Source organism: Cololabis saira, chromosome 8, assembly GCF_033807715.1.
Source record: "Cololabis saira isolate AMF1-May2022 chromosome 8, fColSai1.1, whole genome shotgun sequence".
NCBI lineage: Eukaryota > Metazoa > Chordata > Actinopteri > Beloniformes > Belonidae > Cololabis > Cololabis saira.
In genome coordinates, this window is record NC_084594.1 from 2,514,220 (window position 1) to 2,536,326 (window position 22,107).

The following is a 22,107-nucleotide window of genomic DNA, read 5'->3' on the forward strand; positions in this document are numbered from 1 at the left end:
ACAGTACAGGACAGAGCTAGTACTACTCCTACAGTACAGGACAGAGCTAGTACTACTACAGTACAGGACAGAGCTAGTACTACTACTACAGTAAAGTACAGAGCTAGTACTACTACTACAGTACAGGACAGAGCTAGTACTACTACTACAGTACAGGGCAGAGCTAGTACTACTACTACAGTACAGGACAGAGCTAGTACTACTACTACAGTACAGGAAAGAGCTAGTACTACTACTACTACTACAGTACAGTACAGAGCTAGTACTACTACTACAGTACAGGACAGAGCTAGTACTACTACTACAGTACAGGGCAGAGGTAGTACTACTACTACAGTGCAGAGCTAGTACTACTACTACAGTACAGTACAGAGCTAGTACTACTACTACAGTGCAGTACAGAGCTAGTACTACTACTACAGTACAGGACAGAGCTAGTACTACTACTACAGCCCAGGACAGAGCTAGTACTACTACTACAGTACAGGACAGAGCTAGTACTACTACTACTACTACTACTACAGTACCGGACAGAGCTAGTACTACTACTACAGTACCGGACAGAGCTAGTACTACTACTACAGTACAGTACAGAGCTAGTACTACTACTACAGTACAGTACAGAGCTAGTACTACTACTACAGTACAGTACAGAGCTAGTACTACTACTACAGTACAGGACAGAGCTAGTACTACTACTACAGTACAGGACAGAGCTAGTACTACTACTACAGTAGAAGACAGAGCTAGTACTACTACTACAGTACAGTACAGAGCTAGTACTACTACTACAGTACAGGACAGAGCTAGTACTACTACTACAGTACAGGACATGGCTAGTACTACTACTACAGGACAGAGCTAGTACTACTACTACAGTACAGGACAGAGCTAGTACTACTACTACTACTACTACAGTACAGGAAAGAGCTAGTTCTACTACTATAGTACAGTACAGAGCTAGTACTACTACTACAGTACAGGGCAGAACTAGTACTACTACTACAGGACAGATCTAGTACTACTACTACTACAGTACAGGACAGAGCTAGTACTACTACTACAGTACAGGACAGAGCTAGTACTACTACTACAGTACAGGACAGAGCTAGTACTACTACTACTACAGTACAGGACAGAGCTAGTTCTACTACTACAGTACAGGACAGAGCTAGTACTACTACTACAGTACAGGACAGAGCTAGTACTACTACTACAGGACAGAGCTAGTACTACTACAGTACAGGAAAGAGCTAGTACTACTACTACAGTACAGGACAGAGCTAGTACTACTACTACAGTACAGGACTCAGCTAGTACTACTACTACAGTACAGGACAGAGCTAGTACTATTACTACAGTACAGGACAGAGCTAGTACTACTACTACAGTACAGGACAGAGCTAGTACTACTACTACAGTACAGGACAGAGCTAGTACTACTACTACAGTACAGGACAGAGCTAGTACTACTACAGTACAGGAAAGAGCTAGTACTACTACTACAGTACAGGACAGAGCTAGTACTACTACTACAGCCCAGGACAGAGCTAGTACTACTACTACAGTACAGGACAGAGTTAGTACTACTACTACTACATTACAGAGCTAGTACTACTACTACAGTACAGGACAGAGCTAGTACTACTACTACAGTACCGGACAGAGCTAGTACTACTACTACAGTACAGGACAGAGCTAGTACTACTACTACAGTACAGTACAGAGCTAGTACTACTACTACAGTACAGGACAGAGCTAGTACTACTACTACAGTACAGGATAGAGCTAGTACTACTACAGTACAGGACAGAGCTAGTACTACTACTACAGTACAGTACATGGCAGAGCTACTACTACTACTACAGTACAGGACAGGGCTAGTACTACTACTACAGTACAGGACAGAGCTAGTACTACTACTAGAGCCCAGGACAGAGATAGTACTACTACTACAGTACAGGACAGAGCTAGTACTACTACTAGAGCCCAGGACAGAGCTAGTACTACTACTACAGTACAGGACAGAGCTAGTACTACTACTACAGTACAGGACAGAGCTAGTACTACTACTACTACAGTACAGGACATAGCTAGTACTACTACTACAGTACAGAACAGAGCTAGTACTACTACTACTACAGTACAGGACAGAGCTAGTACTACTACTACAGTACAGAACAGAGCTAGTACTACTACTACTACTACTACAGTAAAGGACAGAGCTAGTACTACTACTATAGTACAGGACAGAGCTAGTACTAATACTACAGTACAAGACAGAGCTAGTACTAATACTACAGTACAGGACAGAGCTAGTACTACTACTACTACTACAGTAGAGGACAGAGCTAGTACTACTACTACAGTACAGGACAGGGCTAGTAGTACTACTACTACAGTACAGTACAGAGCTAGTACTACTACTACAGTACAGGACAGAGGTAGTACTACTACTACAGTACAGGAAAGAGCTAGTACTACTACTACAGTACAGGACAGAGCTAGTACTACTACTACAGTACAGGACAAAGCTAGTACTACTACTACTACTACAACTACAGGACAGAGGTAGTACTACTACTACAGTACAGGAAAGAGCTAGTACTACTACTACAGTACAGGACAGAGCTAGTACTACTACTACAGTACAGAGCTAGTTCTACTACTATTTTTCAATTTAATTCAATTTTATTTATATAGCGTCTAATACAACAGAGTTGTCTCTAGACGCTTTACAGAGACCCATACCCAGAACATGACCCCCGAGCAGTTATTACATAAACAATGGCAGGTAAAAACTCCCCTAGTGGGAGAAAAACCTTAAGCCAAACAGTGGCAAGGAAAAACTCCCCTTTAGGAGGGAAGAAACCTTGAGCAGGACCAGGCTCATCAGGGGGGACCCTCCTGCCGAGGGCCAGACTGGTGGGTCAGGGACGGCAACAGCACAGCAGGCAGGTGGAAGCAGCAACGGGATGACCGGGGGTGGGGACCGCAGGCCAGCACACAGCTCCCGAAGCTCCGGCCCAATCAGCAAGTCCCAGGTTGGGGTGCAGGGTCAGGAAAAGACTTGTGCTCCGTAATGCAAGCTACAAGCCACCCACGGCCACCTGCAGGACAAAAGAGAGAAAAGGGAGGAGAAGGGGGGGCCAGCAACGGGATGACCAGGGGTGGGGACCGCAGGCCAGCACGCAGCTCCTGAAGCTCCGGCCCAATCATCAAGTCCCAGGTTGGGGTGCAGGGTCGGGGAAAGGTTGAGAAGGGGCAGGGCCAGGGAGAGGAGTCTTGAGGGACGAACATTCTCCCCCGCCCAAAAGGGGCCGTTACCCTGCCCCCCTCACTCCCACACTGCAGGTTCCGGTGTCCGGCAAAGGATGCTGCAACATGGACAAAAGAGAGAAAAGGGAGGAGAAGGGGGGGCCAGCACAAGAAACCACAGGAGCGACTCTGACACACTAAAGTTTACACTACCTAGAGATTTACCAACACCAGCTAGAGGTTTACTAAACACTAACTATAGGCTTTACTAAACAGAAATGTTTTAAGTTTAGTTTTAAAGGTGGAGGTGGTGTCAGCCCCCTTAACCCAGATTGGAAGTTGGTTCCATAGTAGTGGCGCCTGATAGCAGAACGCCCGCCCTCCAAATCTACATTTAGATACTCTAGGAACTACGAGTAAACCTGCACTCTGAGAACGGAGAGCTCTGACAGGAACATAAGGCACTATCCGGTCTTGCAAATAATGCGGAGCTAAGCCGTTTTGGGCTTTATACGCAAGTAATAAAATTTTAAATTGGATTCTGAATTTTACGGGTAACCAATGGAGCGACGCTAACACTGGAGAGACGTGGTCTCTCCTGCTAATTCCTGTCAGTACTCGTGCTGCTGCATTTTGGATCAGCTGGAGCCTATTCAGCAAATTACTTGGACATCCTGCTAACAACACATTACAGTAATCTAGTCTAGAAGATACAAACGCATGAACTAGTTTTTCTGCATCACTCTGTGAGAGGATTGGCCTAATCTTTGCAATATTACGGAGATGGAAAAAGGCTATTTTACAAACCTGATTGACATATGGTTTAAACGACAGATCCTGATCGAAAATAACACCAAGATTTCTCACAGTTGCACTGGAAGCCATCGCAACACCATCTAATCCCTTCCTAAGATGCTCTGGACCAAGAATGATAACCTCTGTTTTATCTGAATTTAGAAGCAGGAAATTTCTGGACATCCAGTCCTTGATGTCCCTAAGACATGCCTGAAGTTTAACTAACGGTTCTGTTTCATCCGGCTTCATAGACAAATAGAGCTGCGTATCATCAGCATAACAATGAAATTGTATGCCGTGATTCTGGATTATACTTCCCAACGGCTGCATGTATAAACTGAACAAGATTGGCCCTAGCACTGAACCCTGCGGAACACCATAACAGACCCTTGACTGTTCTGAAGAAACCTCATGTACATGAACAAACTGGAACCTGTCAGATAGGTATGATTTAAACCAACATAGAGCTGTCCCTTTAATCCCAACAACATGAAAGTACAGAGCTAGTACTACTACTACAGTACAGGACAGAGCTAGTACTACTACTACAGTACAGTACAGAGCTAGTACTACTACTACAGTACAGGACAGAGCTAGTACTACTACTACAGTACAGGACAGAGCTAGTACTACTACTACAGTACAGGACAGAGCTAGTACTACTACTACTACTACAGTACAGTACAGAGCTAGTTCTACTACTACAGTACAGGACAGAGCTAGTACTACTACTACAGTACAGGACAGAGCTAGTACTACTACTACAGTACAGGACAGAGCTAGTACTACTACAGTACAGGAAAGAGCTAGTACTACTACTACAGTACAGAACAGAGCTAGTACTACTACAGTACAGGACAGAGCTAGTACTACTACTACAGTACAGGACAGAGTTAGTACTACTACTACAGTACAGGACAGAGCTAGTACTACTACTACTACTACTACTACACTACAGGACAGAGCTAGTACTACTACTACAGTACAGGACAGAGCTAGTACTACTCCTACAGTACAGGACAGAGCTAGTACTACTACAGTACAGGACAGAGCTAGTACTACTACACTACAGGACAGAGCTAGTACTAATACTACAGTACAGGACAGAGCTAGTACTACTCCTACAGTACAGGACAGAGCTAGTACTACTACAGTACAGGACAGAGCTAGTACTACTACTACAGTAAAGTACAGAGCTAGTACTACTACTACAGTACAGGACAGAGTTAGTACTACTACTACAGTACAGTACAGAGCTAGTACTACTACTACAGTACAGGACAGAGCTAGAACTACTACTACAGTACAGGGCAGAGCTAGTACTACTACTACAGTACAGGACAGAGCTAGTACTACTACTACAGTACAGGACAGATCTAGTACTACTACTACTACTACAGTACAGGAAAGAGCTAGTACTACTACTACAGTACAGGACAGATCTAGTACTACTACTACTACTACAGTACAGGGCAGAGCTAGTACTACTACTACAGTACAAGACAGAGCTAGTACTACTACTACAGTACAGGACAGAGCTAGTACTACTACTACTACTACAGTACATGGCAGAGCTACTACTACTACTACAGTACAGGACAGAGCTAGTACTACTACTACTACAGTACATGGCAGAGCTACTACTACTACTACAGTACAGGACAGAGCTAGTACTACTACTACAGTACAGGACAGAGCTAGTACTACTACTACAGTACAGGACAGAGCTAGTACTACTACTACAGTACAGGACAGAGCTAGTACTACTACTACAGTACAGAGCTAGTACTACTACTACAGTACAGGACAGAGCTAGTACTACTACTACAGTACAGGACAGAGCTAGTACTACTACTACAGGACAGAGCTAGTACTACTACTACAGTCCAGGACAAAGCTAGTACTACTACTACAGTACAGGACAGAGCTAGTACTACTACTACAGTACAGGACAGAGCTAGTACTACTACTACTACAGTACAGGACAGAGCTAGTACTACTACTACAGTACAGGACAGAGCTAGTACTACTACTACAGTACAGGACAGAGCTAGTACTACTACTACAGTACAGGACAGAGCTAGTACTACTACTACGGTACAGGACAGAGCTAGTACTACTACTACAGTACCGGACAGAGCTAGTACTACTACTACAGTACAGGACAGAGCTAGTACTACTACTACAGTACAGGACAGAGCTAGTACTACTACTACAGTACAGGACAGAGCTAGTACTACTACTACAGTACAGGACAGAGCTAGTACTACTACTACAGTACAGGACAGAGCTAGTACTACTACTACAGTACAGAACAGAGCTAGTACTACTACTACAGTACAGGACAGAGATAGTACTACTACTACAGTACAGGACAGAGCTAGTACTACTACTACAGTACAGGACAGAGCTAGTACTACTACTACAGTACAGAACAGAGCTAGTACTACTACTACAGTACAGGACAGAGATAGTACTACTACTACAGTACAGGACAGAGCTAGTACTACTACTACTACTACTACTAAAGTACAGGACAGAGCTCCACTATATTACCAGTTATAGTACCAGTTATAGTACCAGCACTACCAGTTATAGTACTAGTTATAGTACCAGTAGTATCAGTTGTAGTACCAGTTATAGTACCAGTTGTAGTACCAGTAGTACCAGTTATAGTACCAGTAGTACCAGTTATAGTACCAGTAGTACCAGTTATAGTACTAGTTGTAGTACCAGTAGTACCAGTTATAGTACCAGCAATACCAGTTGTAGTACCAGTAGTACCAGTTATATTACCAGTTGTGGTACCAGCAGTACCAGTTGTAGTACCAGTAGTACCAGTTGTAGTACCAGTCATAGTACCAGCAATACCAGTTGTAGTACCAGTAGTACCAGTTATAGTACCAATAGTACCAGTTGTAGTACCAGTTATAGTACCAATAGTACCAGTTGTAGTACCAGTTGTAGTACCAGTTATAGTACCAGTTATAGTACCAGTTGTAGTACCAGTAGTACCAGTTATAGTACCAGTAGTACCAGTTATAGTACCAGTAGTACCAGTTATAGTACTAGTTGTAGTACCAGTAGTACCAGTTATAGTACCAGCAATACCAGTTGTAGTACCAGTAGTACCAGTTATATTACCAGTTGTGGTACCAGCAGTACCAGTTGTAGTACCAGTAGTACCAGTTGTAGTACCAGTCATAGTACCAGCAATACCAGTTGTAGTACCAGTAGTACCAGTTATAGTACCAATAGTACCAGTTGTAGTACCAGTTATAGTACCAATAGTACCAGTTGTAGTACCAGTTGTAGTACCAGTTATAGTACCAGTTATAGTACCAGTTGTAGTACCAGTAGTACCAGTAATAACATTTGAAGTACCAGTTATAGTACCGGTTATAGTACCACTAGTACAAGTTGCAGTACCAGTTAAAGCTCCTTTAGTACTAGTAGTAGTACCAGTTATAGTACCAGTTATAGTACTAGTTATAGTACGTATAGACGTAGCCGGTCGCTGATGGAGCACTCCATGGTCCTCATGTAGCTCTCCATGGTGCTGACGGAGCTCTCCATGGTGCTGATGGAGCTCTCCATGGTGCTGATGGAACTCTCCATGGTGCTGATGGAGCTCTCCATGGTGCTGATGGATCTCTCCATGGTGCTGATGGAACTCTCCATGGTGCTGATGGAACTCTCCATGGTGCTGATGAATGACAGCTTAACCACCATCCTCCACAGGATGGAGACAGCAGTACCGGACAGAGCTAGTACTACTACTACAGTACAGGACAGAGCTAGTACTACTACAGTACAGTACAGAGCTAGTACTACTACTACAGTACAGTACAGAGCTAGTACTACTACTACAGTACAGGACAGAGCTAGTTCTACTACTACAGGACAGAGCTAGTACTACTACTACAGTACAGGACAGAGCTAGTACTACTACTACAGTACAGAGCTAGTACTACTACTACAGTACGGGACAGAGCTAGTACTAGTACTACAGTACAGGACAGAGCTAGTACTACTACTACAGTACAGGACAGAGCTAGTACTACTACTACAGTACAGGACAGAGCTAGTACTACTACTACAGTACAGGCCAGAGCTAGTACTAGTACTACAGCTTAGGACAGAGCTAGTACTACTACTACAGTACAGGACAGAGCTATTACTACTACTACAGTACAGTACAGAGCTAGTACTACTACTACTACAGTACAGGACAGAGCTAGTACTACTACTACAGTACAGGACAGAGCTAGTAATACTTCTACAGGACAGAGCTAGTACTACTACTACAGTACAGGACAGAGCAAGTACTACTACTACAGTACAGAGCTAGTACTACTACTACAGTACAGGACAGAGCTAGTACTACTACTACAGTACAGGACAGAGCTAGTACTACTACTACTACAGTGCAGGATAGAGCTAGTACTACTACTACAGTACAGGACAGAGCTAGTACTACTACCACAGTACAGGGCAGAGCTAGTACTACTACTACAGTACAGGACAGAGCTAGTACTACTACTACAGTACAGGTAAGAGCTAGTACTACTACTACAGTACAGGACGGAGCTAGTACTACTACTACAGTACAGGACAGAGCTAGTACTACTACTACAGTACAGGACAGAGCTAGTACTACTACTACAGAGTTAGTACTACTACTACAGTACAGTACAGAGCTAGTACTACTACTACAGTACAGGACAGAGCTAGTACTACTACTACTACTACTACAGTACAGGACAGAGCTAGTACTACTACTACAGTACAGGAAAGAGCTAGTACTACTACTACAGTACAGGACAGATCTAGTACTACTACTACTACTACAGTACAGGACAGAGCTAGTACTACTACTACAGTACAGGACAGAGCTAGTACTACTACTACTACAGTACATGGCAGAGCTACTACTACTACTACAGTACAGGACAGAGCTAGTACTACTACTACAGTACAGGACAGAGCTAGTACTACTACTACAGTACAGGACAGAGCTAGTACTACTACTACAGTACAGGACAGAGCTAGTACTACTACTACAGTACAGGACAGAGCTAGTACTACTACTACAGTACAGAGCTAGTACTACTACTACAGTACAGGACAGAGCTAGTACTACTACTACAGTACAGGACAGAGCTAGTACTACTACTACAGGACAGAGCTAGTACTACTACTACAGTCCAGGACAAAGCTAGTACTACTACTACAGTACAGGACAGAGCTAGTACTACTACTACAGTACAGGACAGAGCTAGTACTACTACTACTACAGTACAGGACAGAGCTAGTACTACTACTACAGTACAGGACAGAGCTAGTACTACTACTACAGTACAGGACAGAGCTAGTACTACTACTACAGTACAGGACAGAGCTAGTACTACTACTACGGTACAGGACAGAGCTAGTACTACTACTACAGTACCGGACAGAGCTAGTACTACTACTACAGTACAGGACAGAGCTAGTACTACTACTACAGTACAGGACAGAGCTAGTACTACTACTACAGTACAGGACAGAGCTAGTACTACTACTACAGTACAGGACAGAGCTAGTACTACTACTACAGTACAGGACAGAGCTAGTACTACTACTACAGTACAGAACAGAGCTAGTACTACTACTACAGTACAGGACAGAGATAGTACTACTACTACAGTACAGGACAGAGCTAGTACTACTACTACAGTACAGGACAGAGCTAGTACTACTACTACAGTACAGAACAGAGCTAGTACTACTACTACAGTACAGGACAGAGATAGTACTACTACTACAGTACAGGACAGAGCTAGTACTACTACTACTACTACTACTAAAGTACAGGACAGAGCTCCACTATATTACCAGTTATAGTACCAGTTATAGTACCAGCACTACCAGTTATAGTACTAGTTATAGTACCAGTAGTATCAGTTGTAGTACCAGTTATAGTACCAGTTGTAGTACCAGTAGTACCAGTTATAGTACCAGTAGTACCAGTTATAGTACCAGTAGTACCAGTTATAGTACTAGTTGTAGTACCAGTAGTACCAGTTATAGTACCAGCAATACCAGTTGTAGTACCAGTAGTACCAGTTATATTACCAGTTGTGGTACCAGCAGTACCAGTTGTAGTACCAGTAGTACCAGTTGTAGTACCAGTCATAGTACCAGCAATACCAGTTGTAGTACCAGTAGTACCAGTTATAGTACCAATAGTACCAGTTGTAGTACCAGTTATAGTACCAATAGTACCAGTTGTAGTACCAGTTGTAGTACCAGTTATAGTACCAGTTATAGTACCAGTTGTAGTACCAGTAGTACCAGTAATAACATTTGAAGTACCAGTTATAGTACCGGTTATAGTACCACTAGTACAAGTTGCAGTACCAGTTAAAGCTCCTTTAGTACTAGTAGTAGTACCAGTTATAGTACCAGTTATAGTACTAGTTATAGTACGTATAGACGTAGCCGGTCGCTGATGGAGCACTCCATGGTCCTCATGTAGCTCTCCATGGTGCTGACGGAGCTCTCCATGGTGCTGATGGAGCTCTCCATGGTGCTGATGGAACTCTCCATGGTGCTGATGGAGCTCTCCATGGTGCTGATGGATCTCTCCATGGTGCTGATGGAACTCTCCATGGTGCTGATGGAGCTCTCCATGGTGCTGATGGATCTCTCCATGGTGCTGATGGAACTCTCCATGGTGCTGATGGAACTCTCCATGGTGCTGATGAATGACAGCTTAACCACCATCCTCCACAGGATGGAGACAGCAGTACCGGACAGAGCTAGTACTACTACTACAGTACAGGACAGAGCTAGTACTACTACAGTACAGTACAGAGCTAGTACTACTACTACAGTACAGTACAGAGCTAGTACTACTACTACAGTACAGGACAGAGCTAGTTCTACTACTACAGGACAGAGCTAGTACTACTACTACAGTACAGGACAGAGCTAGTACTACTACTACAGTACAGAGCTAGTACTACTACTACAGTACGGGACAGAGCTAGTACTAGTACTACAGTACAGGACAGAGCTAGTACTACTACTACAGTACAGGACAGAGCTAGTACTACTACTACAGTACAGGACAGAGCTAGTACTACTACTACAGTACAGGCCAGAGCTAGTACTAGTACTACAGCTTAGGACAGAGCTAGTACTACTACTACAGTACAGGACAGAGCTATTACTACTACTACAGTACAGTACAGAGCTAGTACTACTACTACTACAGTACAGGACAGAGCTAGTACTACTACTACAGTACAGGACAGAGCTAGTAATACTTCTACAGGACAGAGCTAGTACTACTACTACAGTACAGGACAGAGCAAGTACTACTACTACAGTACAGAGCTAGTACTACTACTACAGTACAGGACAGAGCTAGTACTACTACTACAGTACAGGACAGAGCTAGTACTACTACTACTACAGTGCAGGATAGAGCTAGTACTACTACTACAGTACAGGACAGAGCTAGTACTACTACCACAGTACAGGGCAGAGCTAGTACTACTACTACAGTACAGGACAGAGCTAGTACTACTACTACAGTACAGGTAAGAGCTAGTACTACTACTACAGTACAGGACGGAGCTAGTATTACTACTACAGTACAGGACAGAGCTAGTACTACTACTACAGTACAGGACAGAGCTAGTACTACTACTACAGAGTTAGTACTACTACTACAGTACAGTACAGAGCTAGTACTACTACTACAGTACAGGACAGAGCTAGTACTACTACTACAGTACAGGACAGAGCTAGTACTGCTACTACAGTACAGGACAGAGCTAGTACTACTACTACAGTACAGGACAGAGCTAGTACTACTACTACTACTACTACTACTACTACTACTACTACAGTACAAGACAGAGCTAGTACTACTACTAAAGTACAGGACAGAGCTAGTACTACTACTACTACAGGACAGAGCTAGTACTACTACTACAGTACAAGACAGAGCTAGTACTACTACTACTACAGCAAAGGACAGAGCTAGTACTACTACTACAGTACAGTACAGAGCTAGTACTACTACTACAGTACAGGACAGAGCTAGTACTACTACTACAGTACAGGACAGAGCTAGTACTACTACTACAGTACAGGACAGAGCTAGTACTACTACTACAGTACAGGACAGAGCTAGTACTACTACTACAGTACAGTACAGAGCTAGTACTACTACTACAGTACAGGACAGAGCTAGTACTACTACTACTACTACTACTACTACTACTACTACTACTACTACTACTACTACTACAGTACAAGACAGAGCTAGTACTACTACTACTACAGTACAGGACCGAGCTAGTACTACTACAGTACAGGAGAGATGCTAGTACTACTACTACAGTACCGGACAGAGCAAGTACTACTACTACAGTACAGGACAGAGCTAGTACTACTACTACAGTACAGGACAGGGCTAGTACTACTACTACAGTACAGGACAGAGCTAGTACTACTACTACTACAGTACAGGACAGAGCTAGTACTACTACTACAGTACAGGACAGAGCTAGTACTACTTCTACTACAGTACAGGACAGAGCTAGTACTACTACAGTACAGGAGAGATGCTAGTACTACTACTACAGTACAGGACCGAGCTAGTACTACTACTACTACAGTACAGGACAGAGCTAGTACTACTACTACAGTACAGGACAGAGCTAGTACTACTACTACTACAGTACAGGACAGAGCTAGTACTACTACTACAGTACAGGACAGAGCTAGTACTACTACTACAGTACAGGACAGAGCTAGTACTACTACTACAGTACAGGACAGAGCTAGTACTACTACTACAGTACAGGACAGAGCTAGTACTACTACTACAGTACAGGACAGAGCTAGTACTACTACTACAGTACAGGACAGAGCTAGTACTACTACTACAGTACAGGACAGAGCTAGTACTACTACTACAGTACAGGACAGAGCTAGTACTAGTACTACAGTACAGTACAGAGCTAGTACTACTACTACAGCCCAGGACAGAGCTAGTACTACTACTACAGTACAGGACAGAGCTAGTACTACTACTACAGTACAGGACAGAGCTAGTACTGCTACTACAGTACAGGACAGAGCTAGTACTACTACTACTACAGTACAGGACAGAGCTAGTACTACTACTACAGTACAGGACAGAGCTAGTACTACTACTACTACTACTACTACTACTACTACTACTACAGTACAAGACAGAGCTAGTACTACTACTAAAGTACAGGACAGAGCTAGTACTACTACTACTACAGGACAGAGCTAGTACTACTACTACAGTACAAGACAGAGCTAGTACTACTACTACTACAGCAAAGGACAGAGCTAGTACTACTACTACAGTACAGGACAGAGCTAGTACTACTACTACAGTACAGGACAGAGCTAGTACTACTACTACAGTACAGGACAGAGCTAGTACTACTACTACAGTACAGTACAGAGCTAGTACTACTACTACAGTACAGGACAGAGCTAGTACTACTACTACTACTACTACTACTACTACTACTACTACTACTACTACTACAGTACAAGACAGAGCTAGTACTACTACTACTACAGTACAGGACCGAGCTAGTACTACTACAGTACAGGAGAGATGCTAGTACTACTACTACAGTACCGGACAGAGCAAGTACTACTACTACAGTACAGGACAGAGCTAGTACTACTACTACAGTACAGGACAGGGCTAGTACTACTACTACAGTACAGGACAGAGCTAGTACTACTACTACTACAGTACAGGACAGAGCTAGTACTACTTCTACTACAGTACAGGACAGAGCTAGTACTACTACAGTACAGGAGAGATGCTAGTACTACTACTACAGTACAGGACCGAGCTAGTACTACTACTACTACAGTACAGGACAGAGCTAGTACTACTACTACAGTACAGGACAGAGCTAGTACTACTACTACTACAGTACAGGACAGAGCTAGTACTACTACTACAGTACAGGACAGAGCTAGTACTACTACTACAGTACAGGACAGAGCTAGTACTACTACTACAGTACAGGACAGAGCTAGTACTACTACTACAGTACAGGACAGAGCTAGTACTACTACTACAGTACAGGAGAGATGCTAGTACTACTACTACAGTACAGGACAGAGCTAGTACTACTACAGTACCGGACAGAGCTAGTACTACTACTACAATACAGGAGAGATGCTAGTACTACTACTACAGTACAGGACAGAGCTAGTACTACTACTACAGTACAGGACAGAGCTAGTACTACTACTACAGTACAGGACAGAGCTAGTACTACTACTACAGTACAGTACAGGACAGAGCTAGTACTACTACTACAGTACAGGACAGAGCTAGTACTACTACTACAGTACAGTACAGTACAGAGCTAGTACTACTACTACAGTACAGGACCGAGCTAGTACTACTACTACAGTACAGGACAGAGCTAGTACTACTACTAGAGTACTGGACAGAGCTAGTACTACTACTACAGTACAGTACAGTACAGAGCTAGTACTACTACTACAGTACAGAGCTAGTACTACTACAGTACAGGACAGAGCTAGTACTACTACTACTACAGTACAGGACAGAGCTAGTACTACTACTACTACAGTACAGGACAGAGCTAGTACTACTACTACAGTACAGGACAGAGCTAGTACTACTACTACAGTACAGGACAGAGCTAGTACTACTACTACAGTACAGGACAGAGCTAGTACTACTACTACAGTACAGGACAGAGCTAGTACTACTACTACAGTACAGGACAGTGCTAGTGCTACTACTACAGTACAGGACAGAGCTAGTACTACTACTACAGTACAGGACAGAGCTAGTACTACTACTACAGTACAGGACAGAGCTAGTAATACTACTACAGGACAGAGCTAGTACTACTACTACAGTACAGAACAGAGCTAGTACTACTACTACAGTACAGGACAGAGCTAGTACTACTACTACAGTACAGGACAGAGCTAGTACTACTACTACAGTACAGGACAGAGCTAGTACTACTACTACAGTACAATACAGAGCTAGTACTACTACAACAGTACAGGACAGAGCTAGTACTACTACTACAGTACAGGACAGAGCTAGTAATACTACTACAGGACAGAGCTAGTACTACTACTACAGTAGAGGAAAGAGCTAGTACTACTACTACAGTACAGAGCTAGTACTACTACTACAGTACAGAGCTAGTACTACTACTGCAGTACAGTACAGAGCTAGTACTACTACTACAGTAGAGGAAAGAGCTAGTACTACTACTACAGTACAGAGCTAGTACTACTACTACAGTACAGAGCTAGTACTACTACTACAGTACAGGACAGAGCTAGTAATACTACTACAGTACAGAGCTAGTACTACTACTACAGTACAGGACAGAGCTAGTAATACTACTACAGTACAGAGCTAGTACTACTACTACAGTACAGGACAGAGCTAGTAATACTACTACAGGACAGAGCTAGTACTACTACTACAGTACAGGACAGAGCTAGTACTACTACTGCAGTACAGTACAGAGCTAGTACTACTACTACAGTACAGGGCAGAGCTAGTAATACTACTACAGTACAGAGCTAGTACTACTACTACAGTACAGGACAGAGCTAGTACTACTACTACAGTACAGGACAGAGCTAGTACTACTACTACAGTACAGGACAGAGCTAGTACTACTACTACAGTACAGGACAGAGCTAGTACTACTACTACTACAGCACAGGACAGAGTTAGTACTACTACTACAGTACAGGACAGAGCTAGTACTACTACTATAGTACAGGACAGAGCTAGTACTACTACTACAGTACAGGACAGAGCTAGTACTACTACAGTACAGGACAGAGCTAGTAGTACTACTACAGTACAGGACAGAGCTAGTACTACTACTACAGTACAGGACAGAGCTAGTACTACTACTACAGTACAGGACAGAGCTAGTACTACTACTACAGTACAGGACAGAGCTAGTACTACTACTACAGTACAGTACAGAGCTAGTACTACTACTACAGTACAGGACAGAGCTAGTACTACTACTACTACTACTACTACTACTACTACTACTACTACTACTACAACAGTACAAGACAGAGCTAGTACTACTACTACTACAGTACAGGACCGAGCTAGTACTACTACAGTACAGGAGAGATGCTAGTACTACTACTACAGTACCGGACAGAGCAAGTACTACTACTACAGTACAGGACAGAGCTAGTACTACTACTACAGTACAGGACAGGGCTAGTACTACTACTACAGTACAGGACAGAGCTAGTACTACTACTACTACAGTACAGGACAGAGCTAGTACTACTACTACAGTACAGGACAGAGCTAGTACTACTTCTACTACAGTACAGGACAGAGCTAGTACTACTACAGTACAGGAGAGATGCTAGTACTACTACTACAGTACAGGACCGAGCTAGTACTACTACTACTACAGTACAGGACAGAGCTAGTACTACTACTACAGTACAGGACAGAGCTAGTACTACTACTACTACAGTACAGGACAGAGCTAGTACTACTACTACAGTACAGGACAGAGCTAGTACTACTACTACAGTACAGGACAGAGCTAGTACTACTACTACAGTACAGGACAGAGCTAGTACTACTACTACAGTACAGGACAGAGCTAGTACTACTACTACAGTACAGGAGAGATGCTAGTACTACTACTACAGTACAGGACAGAGCTAGTACTACTACTACAGTACAGGACAGAGCTAGTACTACTACTACAGTACAGGACAGAGCTAGTACTACTACTACAGTACAGGACAGAGCTAGTACTACTACTACAGTACAGGACAGAGCTAGTACTACTACTACAGTACAGGACAGAGCTAGTACTACTACTACAGTACAGGACAGAGCTAGTACTACTACTACAGTACAGGACAGAGCTAGTACTACTACTACAGTACAGGACAGAGCTAGTACTACTACTACAGTACAGGACAGAGCTAGTACTACTACTACAGTACAGGACAGAGCTAGTACTAGTACTACAGTACAGTACAGAGCTAGTACTACTACTACAGCCCAGGACAGAGCTAGTACTACTACTACAGTACAGGACAGAGCTAGTACTACTACTACAGTACAGGACAGAGCTAGTACTGCTACTACAGTACAGGACAGAGCTAGTACTACTACTACTACAGTACAGGACAGAGCTAGTACTACTACTACAGTACAGGACAGAGCTAGTACTACTACTACTACTACTACTACTACTACTACTACAGTACAAGACAGAGCTAGTACTACTACTAAAGTACAGGACAGAGCTAGTACTACTACTACTACAGGACAGAGCTAGTACTACTACTACAGTACAAGACAGAGCTAGTACTACTACTACTACAGCAAAGGACAGAGCTAGTACTACTACTACAGTACAGTACAGAGCTAGTACTACTACTACAGTACAGGACAGAGCTAGTACTACTACTACAGTACAGGACAGAGCTAGTACTACTACTACAGTACAGGACAGAGCTAGTACTACTACTACAGTACAGGACAGAGCTAGTACTACTACTACAGTACAGTACAGAGCTAGTACTACTACTACAGTACAGGACAGAGCTAGTACTACTACTACTACTACTACTACTACTACTACTACTACTACTACAGTACAAGACAGAGCTAGTACTACTACTACTACAGTACAGGACCGAGCTAGTACTACTACAGTACAGGAGAGATGCTAGTACTACTACTACAGTACCGGACAGAGCAAGTACTACTACTACAGTACAGGACAGAGCTAGTACTACTACTACAGTACAGGACAGGGCTAGTACTACTACTACAGTACAGGACAGAGCTAGTACTACTACTACTACAGTACAGGACAGAGCTAGTACTACTTCTACTACAGTACAGGACAGAGCTAGTACTACTACAGTACAGGAGAGATGCTAGTACTACTACTACAGTACAGGACCGAGCTAGTACTACTACTACTACAGTACAGGACAGAGCTAGTACTACTACTACAGTACAGGACAGAGCTAGTACTACTACTACTACAGTACAGGACAGAGCTAGTACTACTACTACAGTACAGGACAGAGCTAGTACTACTACTACAGTACAGGACAGAGCTAGTACTACTACTACAGTACAGGACAGAGCTAGTACTACTACTACAGTACAGGACAGAGCTAGTACTACTACTACAGTACAGGAGAGATGCTAGTACTACTACTACAGTACAGGACAGAGCTAGTACTACTACTACAGTACAGGACAGAGCTAGTACTACTACAGTACCGGACAGAGCTAGTACTACTACTACAATACAGGAGAGATGCTAGTACTACTACTACAGTACAGGACAGAGCTAGTACTACTACTACAGTACAGGACAGAGCTAGTACTACTACTACAGTACAGGACAGAGCTAGTACTACTACTACAGTACAGTACAGGACAGAGCTAGTACTACTACTACAGTACAGGACAGAGCTAGTACTACTACTACAGTACAGTACAGTACAGAGCTAGTACTACTACTACAGTACAGGACCGAGCTAGTACTACTACTACAGTACAGGACAGAGCTAGTACTACTACTAGAGTACTGGACAGAGCTAGTACTACTACTACAGTACAGTACAGTACAGAGCTAGTACTACTACTACAGTACAGAGCTAGTACTACTACAGTACAGGACAGAGCTAGTACTACTACTACTACAGTACAGGACAGAGCTAGTACTACTACTACTACAGTACAGGACAGAGCTAGTACTACTACTACAGTACAGGACAGAGCTAGTACTACTACTACAGTACAGGACAGAGCTAGTACTACTACTACAGTACAGGACAGAGCTAGTACTACTACTACAGTACAGGACAGAGCTAGTACTACTACTACAGTACAGGACAGTGCTAGTGCTACTACTACAGTACAGGACAGAGCTAGTACTACTACTACAGTACAGGACAGAGCTAGTACTACTACTACAGTACAGGACAGAGCTAGTAATACTACTACAGGACAGAGCTAGTACTACTACTACAGTACAGAACAGAGCTAGTACTACTACTACAGTACAGGACAGAGCTAGTACTACTACTACAGTACAGGACAGAGCTAGTACTACTACTACAGTACAGGACAGAGCTAGTACTACTACTACAGTACAATACAGAGCTAGTACTACTACAACAGTACAGGACAGAGCTAGTACTACTACTACAGTACAGGACAGAGCTAGTAATACTACTACAGGACAGAGCTAGTACTACTACTACAGTAGAGGAAAGAGCTAGTACTACTACTACAGTACAGAGCTAGTACTACTACTACAGTACAGAGCTAGTACTACTACTGCAGTACAGTACAGAGCTAGTACTACTACTACAGTAGAGGAAAGAGCTAGTACTACTACTACAGTACAGAGCTAGTACTACTACTACAGTACAGAGCTAGTACTACTACTACAGTACAGGACAGAGCTAGTAATACTACTACAGTACAGAGCTAGTACTACTACTACAGTACAGGACAGAGCTAGTAATACTACTACAGTACAGAGCTAGTACTACTACTACAGTACAGGACAGAGCTAGTAATACTACTACAGGACAGAGCTAGTACTACTACTACAGTACAGGACAGAGCTAGTACTACTACTGCAGTACAGTACAGAGCTAGTACTACTACTACAGTACAGGGCAGAGCTAGTAATACTACTACAGTACAGAGCTAGTACTACTACTACAGTACAGGACAGAGCTAGTACTACTACTACAGTACAGGACAGAGCTAGTACTACTACTACAGTACAGGACAGAGCTAGTACTACTACTACAGTACAGGACAGAGCTAGTACTACTACTACTACAGCACAGGACAGAGTTAGTACTACTACTACAGTACAGGACAGAGCTAGTACTACTACTATAGTACAGGACAGAGCTAGTACTACTACTACAGTACAGGACAGAGCTAGTACTACTACAGTACAGGACAGAGCTAGTAGTACTACTACAGTACAGGACAGAGCTAGTACTACTACTACAGTACAGGACAGAGCTAGTACTACTACTACAGTACAGAGCTAGTACTACTACTACAGCACAGGACAGAGCTAGTACTACTACTACAGTACAGGCCAGAGCTAGTACTACTACTACTAGAGTACAGGACAGAGCTACTACTACAGTACAGTACAGTACAGAGCTAGTACTACTACTACAGTACAGGACAGAGCTAGTACTACTACTACAGTACAGGACAGAGCTAGTACTACTACTACAGTACAGGACAGAGCTAGTACTACTACTACAGTACAAGACAGAGCTAGTACTACTACTACAGTACAGGACAGAGCTAGTAATACTACTACAGGACAGAGCTAGTACTACTACTACAGGACAGAGCTAGTACTACTACTACAGTACAGGACAGAGCTAGTACTACTACTACAGTACAGGACAGAGCTAGTAATACTACTACAGGACAGAGCTAGTACTACTACTACAGTACAGGACAGAGCTAGAACTACTACTACAGTACAGGACAGAGCTAGTAATACTACTACAGGACAGAGCTAGTACTACTACTACTACAGTACAGAACAGAGCTAGTACTACTACTACAGTACAGGACAGAGCTAGTACTACTACTACAGTACAGGACAGAGCTAGTACTACTACTACAGTACAGGACAGAGCTAGTACTACTACTACAGTACAAGACAGAGCTAGTACTACTACAACAGTACAGGACAGAGCTAGTACTACTACTACAGTACAGGACAGAGCTAGTAATACTACTACAGGACAGAGCTAGTACTACTAATACAGTACAGGACAGAGCTAGTAATACTACTACAGTACAGAGCTAGTACTACTACTACAGTACAGGACAGAGCTAGTACTACTACTACAGTACCGGACAGAGCTAGTACTACTACTACAGTACAGAGCTAGTAGTACTACTACAGTACAGGACAGAGCTAGTAATACTACTACAGTACAGAGCTAGTACTACTACTACAGTACAGGACAGAGCTAGTACTACTACTACAGTACCGGACAGAGCTAGTACTACTACTACAGTACAGAGCTAGTAGTACTACTACTACAGTACAGAGCTGGTGGTACTACTACTACAGTACAGAGCTAGTACTACTACTACAGTACAGGACAGAGCTGGTACTACTACAGTACAGGACAGAGCTAGTACTACTACTACAGTACAGAGCTGGTGGTACTACTACTACAGTACAGAGCTAGTACTATTACTACAGTACAGGACAGAGCTAGTACTACTACAGTACAGGACAGAGCTAGTACTACTACTACAGTACAGGACAGAGCTAGTACTACTACTACTACAGTACAGGACAAAGCTAGTACTACTACTACTACAGTACAGTACAGAGCTAGTACTACTACAGTACAGGACAGAGCTAGTACTACTACTACAGTACAGAGCTGGTGGTACTACTACTACAGTACAGAGCTAGTACTATTACTACAGTACAGGACAGAGCTAGTACTACTACAGTACAGGACAGAGCTAGTACTACTACTACAGCCCAGGACAGAACTAGTACTACTACTACAGTACAGGACAGAGCTAGTACTACTACTACAGTACAGGACAGAGTTAGTACTACTACTACAGTACAGAGCTAGTACTACTACTACAGTACAGGACCGAGCTAGTACTACTACTACAGTACAGAGCTAGTACTACTACTACAGTACAGGACCGAGCTAGTACTACTACTACAGTACAGAGCTAGTACTACTACTACAGTACAGGACAGAGCTAGTACTACTACTACAGTACAGGACAGAGCTAGTACTACTACTACAGTACAGAGCTAGTACTACTACTACAGTACAGGACCGAGCTAGTACTACTACTACAGTACAGAGCTAGTACTACTACTACAGTACAGGACAGAGCTAGTACTACTACTACAGTACAGGACAGAG